Source organism: Rousettus aegyptiacus, unplaced genomic scaffold (genome assembly GCF_014176215.1).
Source record: "Rousettus aegyptiacus isolate mRouAeg1 unplaced genomic scaffold, mRouAeg1.p scaffold_m13_p_8, whole genome shotgun sequence".
Taxonomy (NCBI): domain Eukaryota; kingdom Metazoa; phylum Chordata; class Mammalia; order Chiroptera; family Pteropodidae; genus Rousettus; species Rousettus aegyptiacus.
Genome location: NW_023416311.1, coordinates 21,398,266 through 21,413,529, shown reverse-complemented (window position 1 = coordinate 21,413,529; position 15,264 = coordinate 21,398,266). Strand labels below are relative to the sequence as shown.

Below are 15,264 nucleotides of genomic sequence, written 5' to 3'. Positions count from 1 at the left end.
TTATTTCCTTCCCTGTACTTACTGTGGGCTTTGTATATTCTTTTTTTTTTTCTAGGTCCTTTAGGTCAAAGGTTAGATAGTTTATTTGAAATTTTTCTTGTATCTTGAGGTAGGCCTGTATTGCTATGAATTTCGTTTTTAGAACTGTTTGTGTCCCATAGATTTGGGGTCATTGTGTTTTTATTTTCTTTTGTCTCAAAAAGATCCTATGATTTCTTTCTTGATCTCATTGTTAACCCATTCATTATTTAGTAACATGTTATTTAGCCTCTATGTGTTTGTGTGTTTTTCAGTTTTCTTGTAATTGATTTTTAGTTTCATACCATTATCATCAGAAAAGTTGCTTGATATGATTTCAGTGTTCTATTTACTGAGACTTGTTTTGTGGCCTAACATCTATCCTGAAAAATGTTTCATGTGTCCTTGAAAAATATGTATAGTTTCCTGCTTTGGGGTGAAATGTTCTAAAAATACAATTACATCCATCTAATCTAATGTAAGGCTGCCCCTTCTTATTTTATTTTCAGTCTGGATGATCTATCCATTGATGCCAATTGGATATTAAAGTCCCTGCTATGGCTATTACTATAGGTCTTTCCCTTTATGTTCATAAATATTCACTTTATACATTTAGATGTGCCTACATTGGGAACATAAATATGTACAAGGTTATATCCTTTTGTTAGATTGATCCCTTTGTTATCATGAAATACTCTTTTTTATCTCTTGCTATAGACTTTGTTTTAAAGTCTATTTTGTCTAATATAAGCATCGCTACCTCAACTTTTTTTTGTTGTTTGAATTTACGTATTGTTTTTTTATCGCTTTACATTTCATCTTTGTATGCCTTTTGATCAAGTGGGTTTCTTGTAGGCAGCATGTGTATGGGTCTTGTTTTCTTATCCATTTAGCCAACCTATGTCTTTTTATTGGAGCATTTAATCCACTTACACTTAAAGTAATTATTGATAAATGTTGGAGAGGATGTGGAGAAAAGGGGATCCTCATACACTACTGGTGGGTCTGTAAATTGGTATAGCCTCTATGGAAAACAGTATGGAGGTTCCTCAAAAAACTAAGAATTGATCTACCATATGATCCAGCAATCCCTCTACTGGGTATTTACCCCAAAAACTTGAAAATTCATATCTGAAAAGATATTTGCACACCGATGTTCATAGCAGCATTATTCATGGTGACCATGATAGGTTATTGGATTAAGAAGCTGTAGTATATATATACAATGGAATATTACTCAGCTATAAGAAGAGATGAAGTACTGCCATTTGCAACGACATGGATGGACCTTGAAATAATCATGCTAAGTGAAATAAGCCAGACAGAAAAAGTTGAAAATCACATGATATCACTTATATGTGGGATATTAGCCCAAAAGCAACAGATAAACAGGACAAACAAACAGAGACTCATGGACATGGACAATAGACTAGTGGTTACCAGAGGGTAGGGGAAGTGGGAGGGGCAAAGTAGACAGGGTAAAGGGGGTCAAATATGTGGTGACAGAAAGAAATCTAACTGTTGGAGGTGAACATACAGTATAAATACATATATATGCCTTACTGTTAAAATGTACAGGCGAGACACTGAATTTCGTTAACGAATATCACCATAAAGATATTAATTAATTAATTTAAAAATAAAGTAATTATTGATAGGTATGTAGTCATTGCCCTTTTATTATTCGTATATTATATCTTTCTTCTTTTTCTTAAAGAAGTCCCTTTAAATTTCTTGTAATACTGGCTTGGTGGTGATAAACTACTTCAACTTTTTCTTGTCTAGGAAGCGCTTGATTTGTCCTTTGGTTTTTTTGTTTGTTTGGTTTTGGTTTTTGTCCTTCAATTCTAAATGATAGCCTTGCTAGGTAGAGTTATCTTGGTTGCAGGTCCTTCCCCACCCCCTTTTTTTCTTTTTAACATTTTGTGCCAATTCCTTTTGGTCTGCAAAGTTTCTGTTGAGAAATCATCTGACAGTCTTATGGGAGCTTCCTTGTAAGTGACTAACTGCCTTTCTCTTGCTGCTTTTAATTTTCTCTTTGTCTTTAATCTTTGGCATTTCAATTAATATGTCTTCATATGAGCCTCTCTGAGTTCATCTTGTTTGGGACTCTCTGTACTTCCTGGACTTGTATGTCTATTTCCTTCACCAGATTAAGAAAGTTTTCCATCACCTTTCAAATAGATTTTCAATCCTTTGATCTCTCTCTTCTCCTGGTAACTCTATGATGTGAATGTTGTTATGCTTGATGTTGTCCCAGATGTCCATTAACTCTTCTCATTGTTTTATTCTGTTGTTCCGATTTTGTGTTTTCTGCTACCTTGTCTTCCAAATCGCTGATTTGTTCCTCTGCTTCATCTAATCTACTGATGATTCCCTCCAATGTATCCTTCATTTAGTTATTGTAGTCTTCATTTCTGACTGATTTTTTTTATGGTTTCTATTGCCATCTTTATGTTTCTTATCTCTTTGTTGAAGTTCTCACTGAGTTCTTCTACTCTTCCCCTAAGTCCATTGACCACCCTTAAAACCACTGTCTTGAACTCTGTATCTGGTAGATTGCTTATCTCTATTTTGTTTAGTTCTTTTTCTGGAGTTTTGTCCTGTTCTTTTATATGGGACATGTTTCTTTGTGTCCTCACTTTGGCTAACTCCTTGTGTTTGTTTCTATGTATTAGGTAGAACTGCTATGTTTTGCAGTCTTGGCAGAGTGGTCTTATGTAGTATTTGTCCTGTAAGGCTCAGTGCCACAGTCTCCCTGATCACCAGAGCGAGATGCTCCAAGTGTGTCCTTTATGTGGGTTGTTTGTGCTTCCCTTGTAGTCGAGTCTTGATTGCTGTTATTACATCAATGGGAGGAATTTACCCTCAGACAGACTGGCTGTGAGGACTGGATATGATTATAATGGATGAGCTGTTTTGTAGGAGCTGATCCCATGGAATGGGATTTGCTTTAGCAGGCCTAGGATGCCTTCTGAGGCTACCCTTTGGGTATATTGTTTGTGGAGCTGATTGGGTGGTGCTGTCCTATGGTCTGAAGCTGGCCAGTGGGCATGTGTTTATTCTGGAGCCTCTTGGGAAGGGCCCTGATGCAGGCCAAAGTCAGCCACTGCCTGTGCCCAGTCTGGGCACACCTGGTATGGACTACAAAGTGATTTGTCAATGGTTTCCCCTAGAGCTGGACTTGGAGGTGCCTAGGAGAGGCTAGCTGCATATTGAGGCAGGATGCCACTAGTGTCAAGCTTCAAGCAGCTTAGCAAGATGTATGGGGCACCCCAAGGCCAGACTCTGCTTCTTAGAGATTTCTGAACCTTTGAGAAATTTTAGGAAAGTCTTCAGTACTAGCTGAGATGGGCCATTTGTGTCAAACCATTACTGAAAGAGGTTCTGGCTGGTGCGCAAGTTGGGTGGTGCAGGGTTTTAGGGAATCACCAGAGAAGGCTGAATGGTGTTAGCCAGGTTAGTGGAGCATTCAGATTTGTCACCCACCTGCTCCTGCACACTGGGAGGATAGGGAGGCTGAACAAAAGAACAATGTTGTCTGCTAGCACTTCCGTCCCAGGAGTCCTGACCCCTGTCCCTCTAGCCTTCACCCTGAAACTAGTCAATTCAGTTCCTCCCCATATGTCCCTAGTGCTTTTTGAGTTGTTGCCTCTACACTGCAACTCAGGGAGAGTGCGTTGTGAGTGAGTGAGTTTGTGCATAGTCCCTTTAAAACCTGAGTGCCTGTGTCTCTAGCAGCCCTTGATCTCACTCAGCCACAATTCCCACTGATTTCCACAGCCAGAAGTTATGGGGACTCCTCTTCCTGCGACTGGTGCCCTGGGCTCAGGAGCCACGTGTGGGGCTAAAACCTGTCACTCCTCAAGGGGAGCTATCCTTTCTGTTTCTTAACCACCATACTGTGGGTGTGGGACCCGCCCATTCTACATTTCTGCCCCTCCTACCAGTCTCGACATTGCTGTTTCTTTATATCTAGTCTTCAATCAGTTTTCAATGATACTTCTGTAATTTAGCTGTAATTTTTTGTGGTCATTGGAGGTGAGCACAGTATTACCTACTCCATTATCTTGACCAGAAGTCCACAATTTCTTTATTCTTTCATCTGTGGACAGATACCCAGGTTGTTTCCATATCTTAACTATTGCGAATAATACTTCAATGAACATGATAGTGAAAATATCTCTTTGAGGTACTGATTTTATATCCTTTGAGTATATACCCAGAAAAGAGATTCCTGGCTCACTTTTAGTTTTTTGAGGGAACTTCATACTGTTTTCCATAATGGCTGTACCAATTTCTATTCCCTCCAATGATGTACAAGGGTTCCAATATCTTCACAAACTCATCAATACCTGTCATCTTTAGTTTTTTATGATAGCCATTTTAATGGGATTGCGTTGATATCTCATTGTGATTTTATATGCATTTCCCTGATAATTGGAGACATTAGCATCTTTTCATATACTTCTTAGCCATTTTTTAATGTATTTTTCAGAAAAAAAAATCTGTTCATGTCCTTTGCCAATTTTTTAATCAGGTTTTTTTTTTTTCTTAGCTATTGAGTTGTAGGAGTTCTTTATATTTTTTGGACATTAACTTCTTATCAGACATATAGTTTGGAAGTATTTGCTCCCAATCCATAGGTTGCCTTTTCATTTTGTTGATTGTTTCCTTTGCTGTGTGGAAGCTTTTTAGTTTGATGTAGTCCCACTTGTTTACTTTTGCTTTTATTGCCTGAGCTTTCAGACATAGAAACAAACAAACAAACAACCTATATGATCTTGCCTATATATGGAATCTAAAAAGAACAAATACACAAGCAGAAAGTAGAATGGTGATCACTGGGGTGGGGAGGTAGGAAAAATGGAGAGATATTGGTCAAAGGACAAAGTTGCAGTTATATGGGATGAATAAATCTAGAGATCAAATGTTCAGCATGATGACTGTAGTGATAAAACTGTACCAAGTATTGTAAATTGGTTAAGAGAGCAGATTTCAGATGCTCTCATCATTAAAAAATGGTAACTATATGAGGAGATATGTCAAATATCCTGACTGTAGTCATTATTTCAACATGTATATGCATAGCAACTCATTAGGTTGCATACCCTAAATATATAAAATTTTTACCAAAAAATAAAACAAAATCAGTTGCATTTCTATATCTTAGCACTGAAAGATTCAAAAGGGAAATTAAGAAAACAATCTCACTTACAATAGCATCAAAAACAATACCTAAGAATAAACTCAACTAGAGAGTAAACTACTTATACACTGAAAACCATTAAATATTGTGAAAAAAAAATAAATGAGACACAAGCAATTGGAGAGACATCCCATGTTCACAGATTAGAAAACTTAATATTGTTAAAAAGGTCAAAGTGATCTGGAAACTCATGTTATTCCCATCAAAATAACATTTTTTACAGAAAAACAAAAAGCAATTATAAAATTTATGTGGAACCATAAAAGACCTAGAACAGCCAAAATGGTCTTGAGAAAGAACAAAAACTGGAAGGATCTCATTCTTGATTTCAAAACATATTACAAAACTATAGTAATTAAAATAGTACTGGCATAAAGACAGATAAATAAACAAATAGAACAAAAGAGGGAGCTCAGAAATAAACCCACAAATATATGGCCAACTGATTTTTGACAAGGGTGCCAAAAGCACATAAGACAATGATGTGGAGAAACAGAGTATCCACATGCAAAAATAATAACAATAACATTGGACCCCCCTACCTTACCCCATACACAAAAATCAACTCAAAATTTATTAAAGACTTTAATGAAAGACCTGAAATTATACAACCCCTAGAAGAACACAAAGGGAAAATCTCCATAAAATCGGTCTTGGCAGTGATTTTTTGGTTATGATATTAAAAGCAAAGGGAACAAAAACTAAAATAAACAAGTGGGACTATGTCAAACTAAAAAGCTGCACAGCAAAGAAAACAACAGAATGCAGAAGCAACCTATGGATTGGGATAAAATACTTGCAAACCATATATCTGATAAGCAGTTATCTCTAAGGAACTCTTACAACTCAATTGCAAACCAACAAAATTCTGATTTACCAGAAAGAAGATTTATTATATAAAAGTCTCTCTTTAGCCTGTTGTAAAGAAAGTGTTTTTCTCTTGGTTTCCAGTAGGTGGTGTCTAAACCTCTTGGGTACCTGTTTTATATAAAGTCTTAATAATGCCCTTTTTTCCCCCTTATAAATATTCAATCACACCTGCTACTGTCAGTGTTAGTGACAGTTTCGATAGCATTTGCTTGTATTTCCCTGGGGCTTTGTGGTGTTCCATCTTGAAGGATGTGGGGGGAGTGGCCTTTTGAGTTGAGGGTGGGGACTGTGGTTCAGCCTCACATTTTGCAACTGCAGCTGGTAATAATTAACTGTTGCTCCTCTGCTGTCCCCACTTCTCTGCTCTCTGCCCTGATCCCTGGGCAGTGCTGCTGCTTGGAGCTCACAGCTATCCCAGGTAGGGCTGTTCAGGGAACTCACCGCACCTTCTTCTCCCCTCCTCCTCCTCCTGCAGGGAACTCCAGCTGCGAGAGGAAGCTTCTTTGTTTCTCCCAGTCAACTGCCCAACTTCCAGGGGTCTGACCTGTGGTAGCTCTTATGCACAGATCCCATGCTCAGAAGTGCTGGTGTGTAGGTTGGGTGTTTTTTGTTGAGTTTTAGATGCTCAGTTTATTGTTGTTTCAAAGGGAGAGATCTAGGGACATCTCTCACTCCACCATGTTTCTGAAATCCACAAAATCCTGATTTAAAAACAGGCAAAGGACTTGAGCAGACATTTCTCCAAAGACATACAAATGGATGACAGGCACATAAAAAGATGCTCGGCATCACTGATCATCAAGGAAATGCACATAAAAACCACAATGAAATAATACCTCAATCCTGTTGAGATGGCTTTTATGAAAAAAAAAAAAAAAGATACAAGTGTTCGTGAGGTTGTGGAGAAATTGGAACCCTTTGTTCACTGTTGATGAAAATGTAATGTTGGTGCCACGGTTATGAAAAAACAGTATGGAGATTCTTAAAATAGAATTGCCATATGATTCAGTAATCCCACTTTTGAATATATATCCAATAAAATTGAACTCAAGGTCTTAAGAGGTATCTGCACTCCCATGTAGCAACCCTATTCACAATAGCCAAGATATGGAAACAACACAAAGTGTTCATCAACACAAACTGGAAGGGGCTAAGGAGACACAAGGACAATATTATGTGATATTCTGGAACAGAAGAATGTATGAAAAAATATGATATATACATACAATACAATATATGTGTGTGTGTATATATATACAATATATATATGTAGAGATACAATGACATATATTTTTTCTCCGAAGGGATTATTGATACAAGTTTCATACACCAGTCCAAGACAGAGGAAATGGAGCTTATAAATAGGAATCTGGAAGGGAGCCTGAGGGCACGGAGCCTGAAGGCTCAGGGTGGAACCAAGAAAGAAGAGTGAAATAAATAGAGGTAGGGAGTGGAGAGTCAGGAGAGGAGACTGACAGGCTATCATATAATGATAACAGCATGGGGGTGGAGCTCCATTAAAATTCCAATCATTTATACAGGTATACAAGTAGTTATGGGGGACACAAGGGAACTCACTCCAGCTTCCATAACCCAAAAAAGGTTAAGAAAACGTCATTTCTCCTCATGGGTGATTGCATGAGGTAGGGGCTAGCACCTCTCCAGAGGGCATCACCTGCTCCCCAGGCAGTTACTGGCCTTGGAGGCATTTGGGTGCTATCTGGAAAGCTGTATTGAGAGAACTGGAGGGGAGGGTGGATGTGCTTCCAGAATGAGCCAGGACACGCACATCTATTGAGGATGGCCTGGGTCCAGCTGGCTCCATGGCTTTCCATCAGACCCAGGGCAGGGGGACATCTGGGGTTCTTCCTAGTACAGTTCCCACCCAGGTCTGGGAAGATAGAGAGGATGGGTTGGGGTGTTCAAAGAAAGAACCTGGCATCTTGGTGTCTTGGAAAAGCTGGCCAGCCTTGGTTGTTCTGCCTCCAGAAGGCAACTCAGAGCTTAGGAATGGGTGTCAGAGCAGGGAAGAAACTCCCAGAGGCCATCTTGATTCCTCAAGAAGGCAAATCCCCAGGCTGAGAAGCTGGAGGAAGAGCAGGCTATGGGGGTGGGCCTACTAGGGAAAGGGCCTGTAGCACCACCAGGCTCCAAGGTAGGCAAGAAGAGGCTGGGCCTCTGGGCCTCTAGACTGAGGCTGGGAGTCACCTCAATCTTGCCTGCCTGCCCTGCTGCCAGGCCAGGGCGGGGCCAAGTGGGCATTGTACAAAGACCTTGGCCAGGGCATTGGCAACTGCACTGACAGGAGGGGCTTGCTGGGGTGTGAGGCAACAGCATGCATGGCCTCCTTGTGCTTCTTGAGCCATGGGCCATAATCTCCTGCACTCACATTTTGTTATCCCGGCTCTACAGACACAGGGAGCAGCTGTGGCTTTCCAACATCAGGAATATATCTTTGACCAGGCAGGTGACCAAGTCCAGGTGAGCACCCAAGACTGCACACAGTTCCCTGTCCAGTTGTCCAGAAAGCCAATGCCTATGTAATCATGGGTAGCGATGGTGAGAAGATGGTTTGGATGACACCACTTGGTTGATTTGGGTTGGGCTGCTGCTCCCCTAGGACTCCAGCATGAGGAGGTCACTGCCAGCCTCCAGGTCATACAGAACAATGTTGCCAGAGCAAAATGAGGCTATGATGTGGGCAGGCTCAGTGTTAGTAAAGGCCACTGAGTCAGGGATCCCAAGATCACTGGCTATAGGAAAGGTACAGAGACAGGTCAGGCTGCTGCTGCTGGAGTCCCAGATGCAGACAGTGCTATTGGTGGGGAACAAGGCCAGGCACTGGGAGGTGGGACTGAAGTCCAGGCCCCACACAGCGTCCCCATGGTCCTCCAGGATGTGGCTCAGCACGCTCAGTTTGTAACGATCATAGGGGTCCATGTTAAGGTCTGGAACCTTGCAGCTGTGGCTGTGAGCATCTGCCCCACTACTGTAACAGTAATCACTATTGTTGCCCATGGCTACTGCCAACATGGGCCCCTGTGAGCCTGGAAGGTGTCAGTAGGTTCCACATCTAGTGCAACATTCTTCTTGGCTGGAACAGCCTTCCGTAGGTTTCAGAGTTTGAGCATGCCATCCTCAGAAGTGGTGAGCAAAGCTGACTGGCCGTGGTGGAAAACCAGAGAGCAGATACCACTTAAGTTCTTGAAGAGGGTACAATTGGGGCTCCACATCTTTTTAAAGATATCTTTGCAGTCAGACAGGTCACAGTTGAGATTGTTGTCACTGGTGATGGTGAGATCTGTCAAGTTCTCCAGTCTCACTTCCCTGCCAGGATCGTGCCCATGATGAATGGATGATGATGATGATGATGATGATGATGATGATGATGATGATTCAAAAAAGAGGAAATCCTGTCATATCCTACAACATGAAAGAATCTTGAGGACATTGTGCCAAATAAAATAAGCCAATCACAAAAAGAAAAATACTGCATGATTCCATCCGTCTTAGATATCTACAGTCATCAAATTCATACAAACAGAAAATAGAATGGTGGTTGCCAGGGACTGGAGGAGACAGAAACTGGAAATTGTTTAATGGATATAGAGTTTCAGTTAGGCAAGAGGAAAAAAATCTAGAGATCTATTATAAAGCAATGTGCATATGGTTAATGATACTGTTCTATACACCTAAAAATTGTGAAGAGGGTAAATTTATGTTACATACACACACACACAGGCAGGGCAGGATGATGTTTAAAGTGGGTTTGTTAAATAAGTAAGGAGGAAGAGGAAGACACAATGGAGGAAGAGGAGACAAAGGAGTCGTCCTTGTCTCCCTTTTGCACAGACATGTTCAAAATTGAGAAACAGTTTCTTACCTCTTGAATGTCTCTTAACCATATAAAGCTGCTGGGCATTGGGACTCTGGGACAGGGAAATTTGTGTGTTTTGTTTCCCACTTTGTGGAACCATTTGATTCCAGGCATTTATTAATATGCCCCTGAGGATCTGTTTGGGATTTTTTTTCTTATTTACTCACATGATTTGCAAACAGGAATAGATGACACAATAGAAAATGGCAATTAACAGATTTATATGTTGGATTTTTTTAAAACAAGAACCAACTACATGCCCACTTTAAATACAAATTCAAAATGGGTTAAAAATAAAAGAACAAAATAAGATATAGTATATTATGTAAATACTAATCAAAATAAAATCTGGAGCAACTTATAACGCCAGAAAATACATGTTGTTTAAAAAAAAAAAAACAATGAGAGCATTCAAAAGGACACAGGGACTAATCCAAGTGTTTCCAATGGCCAAAGCTGGAACAATTTGAAAATAAAATAAATAACAATGGGTTTGGGGTGTAACTCAAAGAATAAATATAGGTATCCATGAGTTCGTATTGATAGGAATAAATATTTGGATAAATATATAAGAGGAGAGAATGGACAAATTTCCACCAGAAGAATTCTAAACAGTAAATGTAGAAGGAATGAGGGAAATAAAAAACCACCACTAGAACACTGTCTTAAAAATTGATGTAAGCTAAAATTAATTGGCAAAAACTTTCAGGGAAAACAGGATATTTTCTACTCTCAAATACCTCAATCATAATATTTATTAATTACTATAGTGGTTTTAACATATGTCCTCATATTCTTTGATACACCACATTAAGAGGTGGAACGTAATTCTCCTCCCCTGGATTAGGGGCTAGACTTAGTAACTCACTCCTAATTAATAGAGTATGGGAAAAATAGTAACTTTAGAGTGAAGAAATCTGGCAGACGCAACTTAAACCAAGGGATCAAGGCAAATATCACAATAAGTCATGCTGATATTATGGACCCTCTGATATCATATGATGAGAAGAGCAGCTTACAACACTTTACAATCTTGTAGTGTTCTTTCAATAATCCACATACATCACAAACATCACATGTACCCAAACTGATAACATTCTACAAACATACCTGACCAAGTACTCTTTAAAAGTGTGAAGGTCATAAAAAACACGGAAAGACTGAAAAACTATCACAGATTGGAAGAGACTAAGAAGACATAATGATTAAATGTTATGTCATATTTTAGGTTGGGTCCTGGAACAGAAAAAGAACATTAGTGGACAAACAGGTGGAATATGAAATTTCTTAGTTTTGACAAATGTACCATGGCTATGTAAGATGTTAACATTAAAGAAAATTGTGAGGGGGTATATAGGAACTCTCTGTGTTATCTTTACAACTCTTCTGTAAATCTAAAACTATTTCAAAATAAAAAGTTTTTAAAGTTTTAATTAAAAAAGAAAGGAAAGGAAAAACCAGAGTGGTTATATTATTAGCACTTGTAAAAATGCAAGTTAATACCACAGATAGATACTGCTACACAACCTCTAGAATGACTGAAATTAAAAACACTGATATTGCATAGTGCTGGAAAAGACTGAAACACCTGGAACCCTCATAAATTGCTGGTAGAAATGCAAAAGGTACAGCCACTTGGGAAACAGTTTTTCAGTTTCATATAAGGATATGCTTACATATGACTTAGATCTCAGGCCTGGGTGTTTATTCATGAGAAATGAAAACGTGTTCACACAAAGACATACATGTGCTGTTATTTAGATTAAAGCTTTAACAAGCTTTATTCATAATAACAATATTATTATAGATTTATATGATATATTTTTATATTTTATGTATTATGTTTAATTTTATATATTGTATATACCTTAATTTTATATAATATATGTTTATATATCAATTTTATAAAATATACAATTTGTATATATCTAATTATATATATTTTTAATATTGTTATCATAAATAAAGCTTTCAGAGAAGCTTTATTCACAATAACAGAAAACTGAGAAATGACTCAAGGGCCTCTCAACTGGTAAATAAATAAGCATATTGTATTATATCTGTACAATGGAATATTACTCAGTGTTAACAAAGAATGAACAAGAATGAATCTCAAAAGCATTATACCAGCTAAAATAATCCAGACACAAATGACTACATACTGTATGGTTCCATTTGTGTTAAAGTCTAAAAAAGGCAAAAACTACAGTGACAGAAAGCAGATAAGTTGTTTCTAACAGCCAGAGTAAGGGGAGCAGATCGAAGTCTTATATAGATGTCAATTCTTTTCAAATTGATTTATTTATTTAATACCATTCCAATCAAAATCCCAGCAGATTTTTGGTGTAAATCATGAAACCAATTCTAAAATTTATATAGAATAGCCAGGACAATAATAATGAAGAGCAAACCGAAATGACATGAAGATTTATTATAAAGCTACAAAAATGAAGACACAAATTAAATTACTAAAACCAGAAAAGAAAGTGGGGACATTAGTATGAATACTAAAGAAATAAAGGGATTACAGGAGAATACTATGAGCAATTAAATGCCAAAAAAACTGAATAACCTAGACAAAAATAAGCAAATTCTTAGTCACTCAAAATTTACCAAGACTAAAACATGAAGAAATAGAAAATCTAAATAGACCTATCACTAGTATCTAGATTGAGTCTGTAATCAAAAATCTCCCAACAAAGAAAAGCCCTAAATCTGATGGCTTTACTGGTGAATTCTATAAACATTTAAAGAAGAACTAATACCAGTCTTTTTCAAACTTCTCCAAAAATCAAAGAGGAGAGAATCCTCCCTAACTCACTCTATGAATGCCAGCATAACCCTGATACTAAAGCCACAGACACTACAAGAAAAGAAAACTACAAACCAGTATTCCTCATGAACATCAGTGCAGAAATCCTCAAGAAAATACTAGCAAACCGAATTCAGTAGCATTTTTAAAGGATTCTCCACTGTGACCAAATGGGACATGTTATTGAAATGTAAAGATGGTTCAACATAAAAAAAAATTATGTCACATTAACAGAATGAAGGAGGGAAAAAAATCACATGATTATCTCAATTGATGCAGAAAATGCATTTAACAAAATTCAATGCCTTTTCATTATAAAAACACTCAACTAGGAATAGAAGAAAAGTACCTCAACATAATAAAATCTATATATGAAAAACCCACAGTAAACATCGTGCTTAGCATAAAAGAGTGAAAGCTTTTCCTCTAAGATCATGAACAAGACAAGGTTGCCCATTTTCATCTCTTCTACTGAGCATAATACTAAAAGTCCTAGCCAAGTCCTAAGCAAGAAAATATATAAACAAATAAATAGCATCTTAATTGAAAGAAGTAAAATTATCTCCGTTTGCAGATGAAATGATCTCATATGTAGAAAACCCCAAAGATTCCATTAAAAAGAAAACAACTGGTAGTGCTAACAAATTCATCAAAGTAGCTAGATACAAAAGTAGTTGTATTTCTATACGCTAACAATGAACCTCACACCCATTAAGATAGCTATTATTTAAAAAATTAAGATAACAAATGTTGGCAAAATATGGAGAAATTGGTGAGAATGTAAAATAGTACAACCATAGAAAATGGTATGATGTCTACTCAAGAAATTAAAAATGGAACTACCATATGATACAACAATTTCTCTTTTGGATATACACTCAAATGAACTGAAAACAGGTTCTCAAAGAGATGCTTGTAAATACATGTTCATAACAGCATTATTCATAAAGCTAAAATGTGAAAGCAACCCAAATGTCTGTTGATGAATTAATAGATAAGCAAAATGTGGTAAATACAATGGAATATTAATCTACTAAAAAGGAAGGAAATTCAGACATATGCTACAACATGGATGAAACTTGAGTACATTATGCTAAGTAAAATAAGCCAGTCACAAAAAGACAAATATATGATGCCACTTATATGCAGTACTGGGAATAGTCAAAGTCACAGAGCTTGAAAGTAGAATGGCGGTTGCCAGCACCTGAAGAGAGTGGGGAATGGGGAGTTCCTGGTTGATGAGTGTAGAGTTATTGGGTATAGAGTTTCAGTTTAGAAAGATGGAGAGTTCTGGAGATGAATGGTAGTTATGAGTACACAACAATATGAATGTACTTATTATGTCACTGAACTGTACACTTAAAATGATTAAGATAGTAAATTTTATGTTGTATTTTACCATAATAAAAAATTGGAAAAATATTAAGTGCAATATGAGCATACAGATAGACAAAGGATCATTGAAACAAAATAGAGAATTTATGACAAAGGTGACCTGCAGCTTAGTGGGGAAAGAATGTCTTTTTTATACGTGGTCTTGGGTCATTAACTGTCCTAATAGGAAAAATGTTTGCCTACTATCTCATACCCTAAATCAGTGGTCCCCAAACTTTTTGGCACCAGTCATTAGTGCTTCTATGAGAACCTAATGCCTAATGACCTGAGGAGGAACTGAGGTGGTGATGCTCGCACTGGGGAGCGGCTGCAAATACAAATGAAGCTTCTCGCGCACTCACCCAGCACTCACCTCCTGCTGTGCAGCCAGGTTCCACGAGGCCACGGACCATTACTGGTCCATGGCCCAAGAGTTGGAGGGCCCTGCCCTAAATCAATTCCATATTTAAATGTAAAAGGTAAAACAATAAGGTTTCCAGAAAGAAACTTTGAGTTTGCGTTAGAAAAGGATTCCTTAAGCAAGATTCAAAAACTGCAACCATAAAAGTAACAATTGATATACTAAACTACATTGATATTATAAATTTCTGCTTATCAAACTACACCATTAAGAGGGTGAAAAATCAAGTCAAAAAGCGGGAGAAAATATTTGCACTACACTATCTGATAAATGACTTGTATCTAAAATACATAAAGAAGTCAATGAGAGAAATACTGACGATATAAATTTTAAATGGCCAAAATATTTAAACAGGCTGTTAAAAAGAGGAATATTCAAATGGCCAATAAATACAAAAAGGCAAATAATTACAAGTGCTGGAGAGGATGTGGAGCAAAAGGAATTTTACTATGTTTCTGGTGGGAATATAAATTGGTAAAGCTACCTTAGAAAACTACTTGGCATTATCTACCAAAGGTGAACATGTACGTCCCCAACGACTGCACTCTGAGGTATGACAGACATGCTTACATATTTTCAATAAAGGTAGTAATGCACAGTAATATTCATAGAATCGTTATATGTAATAGACCCTAAATGGGAAACTCCTAAATACCCAGCAACAGATAAAATGTGGTCGATTC

At 37.7% G+C, this 15,264-nt stretch overlaps 1 pseudogene; it reads right to left on the bottom strand.

Moving 5' to 3' along the window:
* Window positions 1-6,838: 6,838 nt before the first annotated feature.
* Window positions 6,839-14,573, bottom strand: LOC107507419 (annotated as a pseudogene).
* Window positions 14,574-15,264: the final 691 nt, after the last annotated feature.